Source organism: Palaemon carinicauda, chromosome 24 (genome assembly GCF_036898095.1).
Source record: "Palaemon carinicauda isolate YSFRI2023 chromosome 24, ASM3689809v2, whole genome shotgun sequence".
NCBI lineage: Eukaryota > Metazoa > Arthropoda > Malacostraca > Decapoda > Palaemonidae > Palaemon > Palaemon carinicauda.
In genome coordinates, this window is record NC_090748.1 from 90726689 (window position 1) to 90740860 (window position 14172).

General features: G+C 51.3%; 1 protein-coding gene across 1 annotated transcript in view; it reads right to left on the reverse strand.

The window, feature by feature from the left end:
- The window catches only part of BTBD9 (BTB (POZ) domain containing 9), a 90632-nt gene that overhangs the window by 75503 nt on the left and 957 nt on the right, over positions 1-14172 (reverse strand). The gene's annotated exons all lie outside the window — the stretch shown is intronic.

Sequence of the window (14172 nt, forward strand, 5' to 3'; positions counted from 1 at the left end):
AATCGGCAGAACTGTAAAACATGACAAATTTGGAAGTAATATGACAAATTCGAAGATAATTTGTATTTTTCCTAACCATACAAACCTTAGCTATTTACAAAGGGTTATTACTTTTAGCGTAGCTGAAATGGCGAGCCATTAGAATTTAACGAGGGTGTATTACCCCCGCGCTAGTTAGCGGGGGGGTAGGGGAGTGGTAGCTAGCTACCCCTCCTCCCCCTCACACACAGGTGAATACTCACTTTCACTTAGAGGTAGGACTTGTCTTGGGGGACAGGGCTGGCGGGCAAATATGTGTAAATAGCTAAGGTTTGTATGGTTAGGAAAAATACAAATTATCTTCGAATTTGTCATTTGTTCCGTAACCGAAATACAAACCACGCTATTTACAAAGGGTGACTTATCCCTTAGGAAGGGTGGAAAGTCCCCAGCCATACTGGCTTTGGCTTTACCCGGGGACTCAGAATCCGAGTGAGTCGCACTCGAGAAAAGGAGTCCCTGCACCTCACAAGTTCCTTGCACCGCAAGGAACCATGTGGCCTACGTAAGCTTGTGTGTGAAGGAAGAAGTGTGACCCGTCTTAGGCAGTTGACCTGGAGTTCCAGAAGGAACTCTGGGTTAAGACGTTCCCAATACCACCTCGTCAGGGTATGGGGGACGCGACAGTATTGACTCAATACTCGGAACACAAGGAAGCATGGTTTACCTGCAGAGGTTCGAGGTCAGCTATGCAGAGACCAGGATGCTGCTTCCCCGTAGAGGGGATGATGAAGAAAGAAGTAAGGGCCAGACATACTTCTTTCGTTCATGCAGACTAAAACCTGATAACAATGCCCTCAACCTTCTGCTTCCTGTCCAAAAAGGAGCCTGAGGTTAGACCAGCTGTTGTGTAGCCACCACAGAGCGATAGAAAACGTATCGAGACTCCTGTGGGTCACGCCCTGCAGGAAGCGGGCTGCGAAGGTCATCAGACGCTTCCAGACTCCAGCTTGTAGCACCTGCGTCACAGAGTAGTATTACTCGAAGGCGAGGGACGTTGCGATGTATTTAACATCGTGCTGTAGGGCGACGTGACGGGGGAGGGTCTGAAGACAGGTCGAGATGAATGTCCTTGAGTCCGGGCTGAAGAGGTATACTGGTGACTCTCCCCCCATGTCCTCCTTGTGTTCCCAAATCGGCTGCAACTGAGGCCAAACTGCAGCTGTTCCCAGCGCTAACCTCTCGATTCCTGTACTGGCAAGAAAGAGAAGGTCTTGGGACATCAGACACAGAATGGAGACTCCAAATCTTGAATGAATCGGACCGAAGGGTCGGGACCCTCAGATTCTGAGTCTAGCCAACAACTCAGGAGCGAGCCTGAATGTTGCCTTCCCCTCTTCCTTAGAAAGGGGGGGAGTAGTAAGAGACCAAGAAGATTGCTTACACACTGGCCGTGGCCAGAGTGAGCAGAAGACCCAGGGCGGAATACAATCCGAGGCCTGTCGTAAAAGGGTCTTGAGAAGATCTCTTAAAGGACTAAAAGTCCGAGCCATGCTCCAAGTTGGAGGTCTTCCTCCGACTAGGGCAGGGACGATCGTAGCTTCGCATGAGCGAGGATAGATCCAGCGGGCAGGAAAAAGTTATTCCTTTAAGCCTGAAGGTCAGGGAAAGGCTGAGCGACAGGCTTCATTGCCAAGAGCAGAAAGGAGTTTCCTCCCGCCGAAAGGCAATAAGACCGTTATTGCTGGAGAAGAGGCCTCACGGGAAGAGGTATATCTCCCACGGCACCAACCACCTTAGACTCTTCACTTTGCCTGGGAGACCCCTGTGGATGACTATCGCAGATGACGCGACCTCCGTACCGCGACTGTAGCGGGTTGTCTCTTCTAGAGGAGGAAGCGTAGTGTCTCCAGGCATGAAGCCGAAGCGACGCCCCGGTTCGGGAGAGATGTCGCAGTGTGGTTGCTTGAGTAGTCTGCGCCGTGGGAGAAGCTCTCCCGGGAGTTCCGTCAGGGGAAGCAGAGGGTCCAGAAACCGTTCTGCACATAGTCCCAGTGGAGCTCTCCCATTGAAAGGTTGACAGACAACCTGGTTTTGTTGAGACCCATTGTCCGCAGACAAAAAGGAGGGAAGACGCAGGCGTCGAAGTTGTCCCACCATCACCGGAATGCATCTTGCCAGAGTCTCGGGGTCTGAGACTGGGGGGAAAACTAGCGGAAGCTTGAGGTTCCAAGCTGTCGCGATCAGGTCCCCCAGACCAGCACTTGCTGGTTACCCAAGGTCAAAGACCCCTAGGTACACTCTCTCTATGAGGCTCTGCTCGGATAGTCTGAGAGACACATTCCCCTGCCTGGAATGAGAGAGCCGATGGTGGAATTGAGAGAATCTCAATCATCCCGATATCTCTAATGCAAGATGTGAAGGTGTGAAAATGCGTCCCCTGCTGGTTAGCATGAAGTCGATGCTCAACAGGGGGACTTGGCAGGAGCGGTAGGATCTGAAGAGGGGCCAGACTAAGGCCCTTAAGCCTGCCTGAATGATGGAGAGGTATCCTTCAGGTCTTGACCATAGGCCTGGACCGGAACATGCCCCCCCCCCCCTTTCCTTTGACGAGTCCGAGAACCGCATCAAGAATGTGGGGAAAGGACGAGAATATCCACTACCATCAAGAGGCTCCATAGGTCAACACCCATTGCAGGTTTAATAGTTCCGCTGGTCCCATAGGGCCAGGGAGTCCGGTTAAACATTGCCTGAAGCCACCGGAACTTGGATCGCCCCACATGGAATTTATCCTGAGGCGACCGTTCGGACTATAAACGGGTCAATGAGGAAAGAAGAACTAGGAAACGTTCCAAGGTAGGGCTGAAAACTCTGCTTGACTGAGAACAGGTACTGCGACTCTCCTCAGTCTTGCCACGGTGAACCGAAAGGAAGGCTCGGAGGATGTGGTAACAGAATCTGGCGTCCCCAGGTGTTCACCCATCCAAGTACCGACGTTGCTTAACCTCGCTGGACGGACGAGAAGCGGGGTTTCCAACGTGGTAAGGCGGTTGACTCAATATCATGGCCAGATACTCCAGATGTTGAGGCAGAGGAAGAGAAGGCTCCAAGCAAAATACCATGAGCCCACACTCATGGTCAGCATTCGGAAGCTTTTCCCGGCGCTGAAGAAGGTCGAAACCCGAGCCTACCGGAGTTGACCAGCCCTCCAAACAGCAGAGGAGGCGGAAGCCTGCACCTGAGCGGCCAAGAGGAAGGCAGGGAGAGTTCTCTGGGGAAACAAACCTGCTATGCCACGGCGGGATAGCCACACTGCATCATAAGCAGGAATACTTGCAGTTTAGGCTGAATTCGACGAGCACCCTGGAAGATGGATGGAATGGAAACTGAAAGTACCCGTCCTTCCGATCCAGGGTTAAAGGAGTCCTGTCGCCTCGTTACCAGTCTGATCGATTCTGCTGGTCTACGCTGGCCGAAGTTTGTTCGACAAACTTGATCAGGGCTGAGAGGTCGACTATGGACATCCCCTCTCAGATCCTTCCTTACAAGAAAGGATCGACTGAGGGGGCCGGGGGTGAAGCCGTCGATGATCCTAAGGAAGACCTTCGCCTAAGGTATGGATCATTCTGCCCAACCGGGCAACTCTGCTGATGCTATGGCATAGAGGTTCAGAGACACTGAATTCGCTGACAGAGACGGCAGGCGCGATATCCTTGGCTACTCACAGAGATTGTGCGGGAATGGGCATCGGGAAGCTGTCATTCGGATGAGTAACCTTAAGCATCCTCCCAGCGAAAAAACCTGCAATCCTAGAGTTCGTGAACTCCTTTTAGGACTATGCCCCCCCGGGGGAGTCTCCCGTGCCATCTGTTCCTGACAGGAGGAAACTGCAATTGGACACCTTGTCCCAGTTGTCGTAGCCGATAACTTAGGCCGACGTGGTTGAAAGAAAAGGGAGCTGGAGCCCTGCAGAGTCTGGAAGAAAGCGCCTTGGAGGAGTGAAACCGGAAGTCGATTTACTCCGCACAGCAGATGATTAAGTCTCTGTCCTTGGGCAAAGACAAAACTCTTCTCAAGGATGGAAGGGTGTCTGAGGTCGTTGACCTCCACAGATGAGACACCCGAAGGAAGCCTTCAGTCAGTGCGTCCAGATGGTACAACATCGAGCTTGTCCGCAAGTAGATACTTAACGACGAAAGGCCAAGGTGCCTGAGCTCGAGAGGAGGAAAGTACCCTTGATCTTCCTGTAGCTTCCTTGAACCAAACCTCGGGCCGTAACCGAGGAGGGAAAGAACCTGGTAAGCTCCCAGAGGAAGAGGTAAGCAGTCACCCCTTGTCCGATGGAGAAATCTTCAACGGAAAGCCCCCCCGCCAAAAATCCTTCCAGGGCGGGAGAAGGAGAGAGTACTCGTGCAGGAGAGGGGACCCTCGAGACCGACCTCTTGGGAACCAACTTCGCCCTGGGGGAAGTCACCACGAAGTCCACTCCTCTCTTTCTCTTCAGCGTAGGAGAGACAGCCGCTGGTTTGTTACCCTGGCCGGTGAGTGCTGGTTTCATAAACCTCATTAACGCCCGTGCCAGCGGATCAAACCATGTCTGCTGCTCCAAGGACACAGAGTCCGAAATCCTCGCTAAGGTGAAAGGGATCGGGCGATCCTTTGGAGAGGACACGACGGTTCCTGCCTGAAAAGAAGGTGGGAAGAATGCTGTACTGACCTGTCTTCGTCCTGCACTACCAACCTGTGCTTGGATGGAGGTGATCCCGAGTGCCGCCTAGGAGCACGCGTCCCTGCTGCTACCACCGGCTGTGGAATTCGCCGCGAACTATGGTCGCGCGAGGGCGAACGGTCGCGCAAAGGCGAATGGTCGCGCGGGCGCACAGGCGAGTGGTCGCGCGGGCGCGCAGGCGAGCGGTCGCGAGGGCGCGCAGGCGAGCGATCGCGCGGGCGCGCAGGCGAGCGATCGCGCGGGCGCGCAGGCGAGCGATCGCGCGGGCGCGCAGGCGAGCGATCGCGCGGGCGCGCAGGCGAGCGATCGCGGTGGCGAGCGATCGCGCAGGTGAGCGATCGCGCGGGCGCGCAGGCGAATGGGCGTGACGGCGAGGGATCGTGCTGCCGCGTAGGTGAAGAAGATCGCTGGCGGTAAGCGATGGCGAGCAGCATGTGTAGGTGAATGATCGCGTGATAGGGTGCGATGGTGATCAGCATCCGCAAGAGGGCGAGCGTTCAGGGTTGTGCGATGAGGAGCAGCATGCGTAAGCGGGCAATCGTGCAGGGTTGTGCGATGGCGAGCAGCATGCGCAGGTGAATGATCGCGTGAAAGGGTGCGATGGTGATCAGCATCCGCAAGAGGGCGATCGTTCAGGGTTGTGCGATGAGGAGCAGCATGCGTAAGCGGGCAATCGTTCAGGGTTGTGCGATGGCGAGCAGCATGCGCAGGTGAATGATCGCGTGAAAGGGTGCGATGGTGATCAGCATCCGCAAGAGGGCGATCGTTCAGGGTTGTGCGATGAGGAGCAGCATGCGTAAGCGGGCAATCGTTCAGGGTTGTGCGATGGCGAGCAGCATCCGCAGTTGAGGGTCGCGCGATGGCGATCAGCATCCGCAGTTGAGGGTCGCGCGATGGCGATCAGCATCCGCAGTTGAGGGTCGCGCGATGGCGATCAGCATCCGCAGTTGAGGGTCGCGCGATGGCGATCAGCATCCGCAGTTGAGGGTCGCGCGATGGCGATCAGCATCCGCAGTTGAGGGTCGCGCGATGGCGATCAGCATCCGCAGTTGAGGGTCGCGCGATGGCGATCAGCATCCGCAGTTGAGGGTCGCGCGATGGCGATCAGCATCCGCAGTTGAGGGTCGCGCGATGGCGATCAGCATCTGCAGTTGAGGGTCGCGCGATGGCGATCAGCATCCGCAGTTGAGCTAGTAGCTGGCGAACCATATTCCTTCAGAAGTGTTGGAGAACGTTGGCGTGCCAGCTGTAACACACGTGGACGATCCGGAGATCGCTGACGAGCTGACGATCGCTGGCGAGCTGATGATCGCTGACGAGCTGATGATCGCTGACGAGCTGATGATCGCTGACGAGCAGAAGGCTACGCGTGGAAGCCTGCGCAAAGAAGAAGAGTCCTTGACCCCGACCTGAACCGAAGTTCTAGATCGCGAGGGCGAACGTGGGCGCACAGGGCACGTAACAGGAACCGCAGGGAAGGTCATCTTGAAAGCGCTGACGAACAGGAGAGCGCTGACGAACAGAAGGGCGCGCAGGGAAACCCTGACACGCAAGGGAAGAACCCCCGTGGGGGCAACCCTTTGCCCCGAAGGGATCGTTGTCCGCCGGGAGACTGATGTCCGTCGGAAGACCGCTGTCCGTCGGGAAGACCGTTGTCCGTCGGGAAGACCGTTGCCCGTCGGAAGACGAGATTAGACTGCTGTCCATCTGCATCAAGACGGAAGATCGAGAAAAAGAAGTTGTAGGCTGCAAACGGAGATTCAAAAAGGCGCCTCAAGCACCCTTATAGGGAGATGAGAGGCCCTTACGACGAGGCGGACGGAGGGCCTTACGGCGAGGGAGGCCAACAGCAACAGAAGAAACCTCCGAAGAGGAGTCTCTATGAGTGTACTCTCTCGCGAACGAAAGAGAAACACTTCGTGGAAGAGACTGGTCAGCCAGTGACCTAAAAGGGGCAATCCTCCGAAGAGGAGCTCCTGCAGTTGCCCAGCCCCTTGAGCGAAACTGCAGGTGCGACCGCTCAGCACCAAGAGCATAGTCGCACGAAAAAAAGGCAAGAGAAGAACCCCCCAAAAGAGGAAAAGCTCAAGCCTGGACAGGAAAAAACTTCCCTCGGAAGGAAAGTTATCCGCCCAAGGAGGCAAGCCTCCTGACTGTTCTAAAATGAACTGGAGAGCTGTCCGTCGACACGGGAGTACTACCAGTAGGAGACACGCCCCTGACGACAATACAAGGGGGGGAGGCAGCAACAGCCGAATCCCCAGGACTCAACCAGACAGCTCACACCGTTGCTATATTACAGAAACGAACTAGATCGGTAACTGTAAAAAAATAAAACAAATAATATTAGTACACATTCATTCCCCCGGGAAGGCTCCGAAGAGGAATCCCGAGGAAAAGGAACAAGAATTACACAACAGGCACGTGCCCTCACAACCACTTACACTCGCGGAAGGAGAGCTGTAACCAAAACAGAATTATAACAATTATAATTATGTAACTATGTAATTATGTAATTTAAAAATGAATGAACACTAAAGAAAAAAACGAAAACCCCGAAAGGACTCGTTCTACAAGCTGAAAAATTAACAACTACAATTAGATTCATAAACTAATTGAGACAAAATGTACGGCGTAGCAACCCCACCCACACGGGAAGGAAGCTACAAGGGCGTAGTAAAACATAGTAAAAGGGGAACGACCTCAAGAGAGAGAGAGAGAGAGAAAGACCGAAGTCAAACTCGATCGCAACCCATAAAATTAGGCCGTGGTGGCCTAACTGCCGAGGCCTCCACGTAGATATCGTACACTACACACACACATCTGAAAAGGAAACTTACTTATTTCTATACTCAAATATATATACAAACATGAAAACATGTTTACATATATATTGAGTAAAAGAAAAGTAAGCAATTAAGTAAAGACAAAACAGACAATGGCTGCCAAGCGAGGACCAAGACAGAGACGTCTGTCACAGTCCGAGCCAAAAGTGAAAGTGAGTATTCACCTGTGTGTGAGGGGGAGGAGGGGTAGCTAGCTACCACTCCCCTACCCCCCCGCTAACTAGCGCGGGGGTAATACACCCTCGTTAAATTCTAATGGCTCGCCATTTCAGCTACGCTAAAAGTAATAACCCTTTGTAAATAGCGTGGTTTGTATTTCGGTTACGGAACAATTGTATTTTTTTCTAACGTATAAACCTTTAGCTATTTAAAGGGGATAATCTTTCGCCGGAGCTGGAAGACTAGCCATTAAGACTTTAATGCGAGGTGGCAATCACCCAACCCCTAGGTAGTGGGAGGGTGGAGGGGGTACCAGTGGTAACCGTGTACTCCCACTCACTCACACAGCAGTGATATTTCACCACTTATAATTGCAGGCAGGACTTTCGGGGGACAGGTGATGGCGGGACAATTTGATTAAATAGCTAAAGGTTTGTACGTTAGGAGCAATAGAAATTACTTCCAGATTTGTCATTTGTTCTGTCACTAAAAAACCTAACATCATTTATTAGGGATGACTCGCCCATTAGGGGGCGGAAGTCCACCCTCTAGCTTAATCACTGACCAAGTTTTTACCCGTACAGGGTTAGACTGTAACTGGAAAAAATCTTGACACCTCACTAAAAAGAGACATTGTGCAATGTGCCTGGAGCAGCCTGAGCAACCTGTGTGGTTGTGAGAATACTAGCAATGTGACTCTAGGTAAAATTATTCTGAGGTTAAAAATAGGAACATATATTCAAACATAGTGTAAAAGTAGGAAGCTTATACTGGGTTACACAAGGGAAATGGTTAATGCCTGCAAACATATAAGGCCAGCCTGCAAAGGAACATGGTATTGTTTCTCAAGAGAGGGGACGTTGAAAGAAAAGAACAAGTCAGTCATTCTTATCATTCATACAAACTAATCCTGAGTAACCAATGCCCTCAACCATCTGCTATTTGTCCAACAAGGAGCCTGAGGTACTTTAAACTAACTGTCATGCAGCCACCACAGGACCAATGGAAAAAGTATCCATCTTCCTATGGGTCACGTATTGCAGGCAGTGGGCGGTGCAAGTCATCCGATGCTTCCACACACGCTTGCAACACCTGTGTCACAGAGTAGTTGCGTATAAACGCCAGGGACGTGCTTATGCCCCTGACATCATGAGCTCTAGGTCTTCGAGAAGGAGGAGGGTCAGGACTCTCAAATCCAGACTGAAATGGTATTCTTTGAGACCCTCCTCTTGACCTTACTTGTGTTAACAAAAAGCACTGGCCGGCAGGGATGAGATACTGCAGTGCGTTTAAGATATTCCAAACTCCTTACTGGGCATAGTAACAGTTGATATGGGACATCGGTCACAAAACGAAGACTTGCAATCCGAAAAACCCAAAATCTAGGATCCGTGACTGATGGATTTTGAGTCTTTGCAATAAACTCGGGTACAAAGCAGTGTCACCTTCCCCCATCCCCTTGAATGGGAGATGTCGTAAAATAGACCATCAAGTTCACTAACTCTCTTAGTCGAAGCTAAAGTGAGTAGGAACACCGTCTTGAAGGTGGGACTACGGTCTGTTGCCTGGCGTAATGGTTCGTTAGAAGCACCTTATGAACTGAAGGAGGCAAACCACATTTCAAGGATGGGGTCTAACTTCCGACTAGGGTAAGTGATCTCATAGCTTCGTATAAGAAGAGATAACTCCTACTAAAGGCTGAGCAGTAGCCTTTCACGGCCGAGACCGAGAGGAGCTTTTCCTCCCAAAGGTATACAAGGAACTTCGCTATCAACTCCATGGCAACCTTGGGGTACCGGGAATGTTGTTGCTTCCCCTAGAGAGGTAACTGGGGTTGTAGCTTAGCAAGAAATAATAGTAATAATATTGTAGGAATAGTGGCATCGAGGGGAGAGATACCCCTTCCAAGAAGCATAGAAGGGAGAGAAACCCCTTCCACGACACCAACCATGGAAGACTGTCCACTTTGCATGGAAGACTGAAGCAAAGGATACTCAGAGGTATCCAGCCTCTCTGAGATAGGAGATGCTGGATAGTCTCTGGGCGTGAAGTCGTAAGGAAGCTACTGCTTTGTGGAAGATCTTCTATTGTGGTTATCTGAGTAGATCTGGTCATGGAGGGAGTTTCCTTTGGTAGCTCTATCAGGAGCTGCAGAAGGTCGGGAAACCATTCCGCGTGATGCCATACCGGAGGTATGAGTGTCATGCATAGGTTGTTGGACGCTCTGATCTTGTTTAGCAACCTTCTCATCAGAAAGAACGGGGGAAATCAGTACACATCGATGCTGTCCCACCGTTATTGGAATGCATCTTGCCAAAGAGACTGGGGGTCCAGGACTAGGGAACAGTAAAGCAGGAGACTGAAGTTCAGGGACGTCGCGAATAGGTCCACCGCAGGGGAACCCCACACAGTCAGGACTTTGTTGGCTATCATATTATTCAAAGACCATTTGGAGCCCACTATCCGAGTCGCTCAGCTCAGATTATCCGTGAGCAGAGTTTCTACCACTAGATGGCATAGGGGCTGCGAAAAGGTACCGCCTTGTTTGTTTATGTAAGCCACAACTGTGGTGTGGTTGCTCATCAACACCACAGAGTTACCTGCCAGGAACTGTTGTAACTGTTGACGAGCTAGAAAGGCAGCTCTCATCTCCAAGAGATTTATGTGCTGGTAACTTTTGGACTCAGACCACAGCCCGGAGACCGTGTGGTGCAGCATGTGGGACCCCACCCTTCTTTTGATGCGTCTGTAAAGAGCATCAATCCCGGGGGAGGGACGAGAAGATCCGTACCTCTGCAGAGGTTCTCTTGTCACCCATCACTGAAAATCCATCTTCTGCTATTGTTCCATGGAAACGAGAGTATCCGGATAGCCTATGTGCTGGCTCCACCTGGATTTCAGTTGCCACTTAAGAGATCGAACCCTGAAGTTACCGCCGGGCACTACACATACTAGGGATGCCAGGTGACCTAGAAGACACAACCAGTGTTGGGCTGGGGGCTCTTCTTGTCTGAGGAGAGGGCTTGCCACCTCCCTCAACCTGTGTACTGTACTCTGTTGTCTGATGGAAAAACTTTCTGGAGATTAGTGTCGATTATCATACCCAGGTATACCAGTCTTTGAGAGGGTTACAGAGATGACTTTTCGATATATCACGATTCCCAGATCGTGACAAAATTCAAGCAGCTTGTCTCGGTGTCGAAGAAGGGTCGACACCGAGTCTACCAGAATTAGCCAATTGTCGAGGTAATGAAGGAGACGAATGCCTATTCTGTGAGCCAAGGATGACACTAGGGTGAACATTCTTGTGAAGACCTGAGGCATTGTTGAAAGGCTGAAGCACAGCACATTGAACGGGCATTACCTGTTCTCGTGTACGATTCATAGATACTTCCTTGAAGATAGATGAATTAGGATCTGGAATTATGCATCATTGAGATCCAAGGGGCGCATGAAGTCCTAAGGCCTTACTGCCTGAATGACCGTGTTTGCCGTCTTCATCTTGATCGGAGTTTGTACAATAAACTTGTTCACGAGGCGCCTTTTCAAAAGAAAGAGTTGACTGAAGAAGCCTGGGGACCTGTCGAGGACCTCTTGGAGAGCGCCCTTCTCCAAAATGGTCTGAACTTCAGCCCGAAGGGCCAGCTCCTTTGCAGATCCCTTCGCATAGGAACACGATGGAACTTGATCCCGAGTCAGTGGACGGGGAGATTGAGGGAACGGGACACTATACCCTACATAAATCACGGAGATTGTCCAGGAATCTGCCCCGTGCTGTGTCCACCCCTGCCAGCGGCGTTGCAGGCACCCAACACCCCGGTGGTGGCCTGGTGAGAGGATTGCCCACCCCTAGCAGTTGTGGCCTCTGCCACCTCCTTTATCACCTTTCCCTCCTCTGGAGGGTTTGGAGCCCTTTGGATCTTCAGTAGGAAAGGGCTACTGTGACACCTTTATGAAAAGCTCGCAGGTGGGCATGAAAACGTGCGGGGAATATCTAATTCATGCACAGTGGCGCACAATTAGTGATCAAACACGCGCGATTCACAAGTCATAGACGGAGAGCAAGGAGAAGCCCCTGGGGAACTTCAACGATCACGCACTGGAGATCAGCAAGCAGGCGATCGGAAGACAGGAAAACGACGAGAAGGCAAATGCCGCCATGGCGAGCGATGGGTTGGTGAATGACGTGTTGGCGAGCGTCTTGATGTAGATCCTCTTGACATGTGACGCGCTGGTGAACGTCGAGATTGCGATGCTTTGGAAGACGTGTGACGCGGTGGTGAACGACGCGTTGGTGTCGGGATGATGAAGTTCTAGAAGACGTGTGACGTGTTGGCGAGTGACACGTAGGAGAGCGTCGCACAGGAGATCCTCTGGAACGATGACACGTAGAAGAGCGTTGCACAGGAGAGCGTCGTGATGGCAAGCGACACACAGGAAAGTGCCGCATGGAGGATCGGCACAAATGCGAGCGACGCGTTGGCGAGCAACAAGATGGAGAGCGTCGCGTTGAAGGATGACAATCAGAGTGCTGAGAACATGATTAACGCATCAACGATTGGAGAGATGGAGATGGCGATCCATGAGCATCAGAGCGTATAGTGGAAGATCTGTGCGTAGGAGAGCGTAGCATGGAAGATCTACATGCAGGAGATCTTTTAGAGTGACAAGATGGCAAACGACGTGTTGGAAGGTCTCGTCATGAAGAAGGCGAGCAGATGGCAATCGCGTAACTGAAGAATGGTGATCAGCAGACCAACAGTTAGAAGTGTGTTGACCACACACCAGTGAATGACCATCACGAGATGTTGGTTGACAAACCCATGCCAGCAAGTGACGATCACGAGGAGACAGACGAGAAGATCGCCGATCTCGCTAACTGGAGCGCTGCCTGACAAATGACACTCGAAGAGGGCTATGATCTCTAGAAGACGATGAGGTCCGTGGAAGGTAAGAGTACTCGTCATCAGCAGGAGGTCGTCGTAGAGAGGGCTGACGGGTGCAAGGGTCACGAACAACAATGGCTGGAGAAGTCGAGAGATGGGCCTTGAAAATAACCAGCGCATCCACAGGAGACACAGCAACAATAGGGGCAGAATGAATAGGATCCTTCTAGGCACCAAGCTGAAGTTCAATGAGGACTTCCTTGGAAGAAGGCCCAGCCACACCCAACGACGGCCAAGCCTGCAGCACAAATGAAAGTGAAAATGACTCGCCCGAGGGGGAGACAAAGTTGCTTCTCTAAGGAAGCAACAACGTTCTCAGTACCCCAGGAGTTAATACGTCTACACTCCTACTCGTCCGGCCCTTGGAAGAACTTCGGGATGAGAACGGGGGGGTCGAGGGGGTGACAGAAGAAGTCCGAGATCTCATGGTCCTCGAGGAAGACTTTTAGACTTTTTCCTTCGCCGCCACCTAAATCTCTCCCAATGGGAGGCAGACCACTCCCTACACTAGTTGCAGGTAAAGTCCTGCTCACAATAAAGCCCTCTGCAGGTCAGACAAGGAATGGGGGTCAGTGTCGACTGAGGATATGAAGGTGCCACGAGAGCGATCTTCACGTCCTGGACATACGTGCATGAGGAGCGTCAGAAAGAAAAAACACACCTGTAAAAGAAAAAGAAAGTTAGCGTAAAACAATTGTCTTTATGGCTAAGTAATTTAGGAGCAGAGAGCGGACATGTCCAAACTCCCCAGAGCAAGGAGAAAAAGTGGTGAAATATCACTGCTGTGTGAGTGAGTAGGGGTACCTGGTTACCCATAGTACCCCCTTCACCCTCCCACTAACTAGTGGTTGGGTGGTTGCCACCTCGCATTAAAGTCTTAATGGCTAGTCTTCTCACTCCACCGAAAGATAATCCACATCAAATAGCGTTAGGTTTGTTAGTGACGGAACAAACAAGGATATATTGTCCTAGTAGTAAGATATTAGGCATCAGGCTTTCAGGGCCTGTTGGGTTTGGAGGGCACCCCGTTCATTTGAAGATACCGATATCGATGATGAAAAATGAAAAAACCATATAGGCACCCAAGTCAGGTTACGTGGGTCCTTGGCTTCTCTGCACACAACAGAGCATCCAATTGGTTTAGGATGCAATTACCAAACAGAAATATAATCCAGGCTGTCATTCAGAGATATTGGAAGATTCACTAAATGGAGGTTCATTGCTCCTCTGGTCGATGGCTCCATCAGTCAGCCTCGAGATAAAGTTACACTACTCCCCATCATTCAATAGTAAGTTTTGTTAGGGTCAGTGATTTATTCCAATCTTTGGGCAATTTACCAAGACTTTCATTGGATTGAGTACACTGATAGAATAATCAATTGCTCCACTGAATTTGTTTGTTCTCAAGATAAGAATAATAACTCAGAATATTGAATGGTTGTGACATGATATAAAGGATTGGCTCAAGAGGCCCGGTGTGATGGTCTGAACGATCCCCTAGTCTCAGAATTCT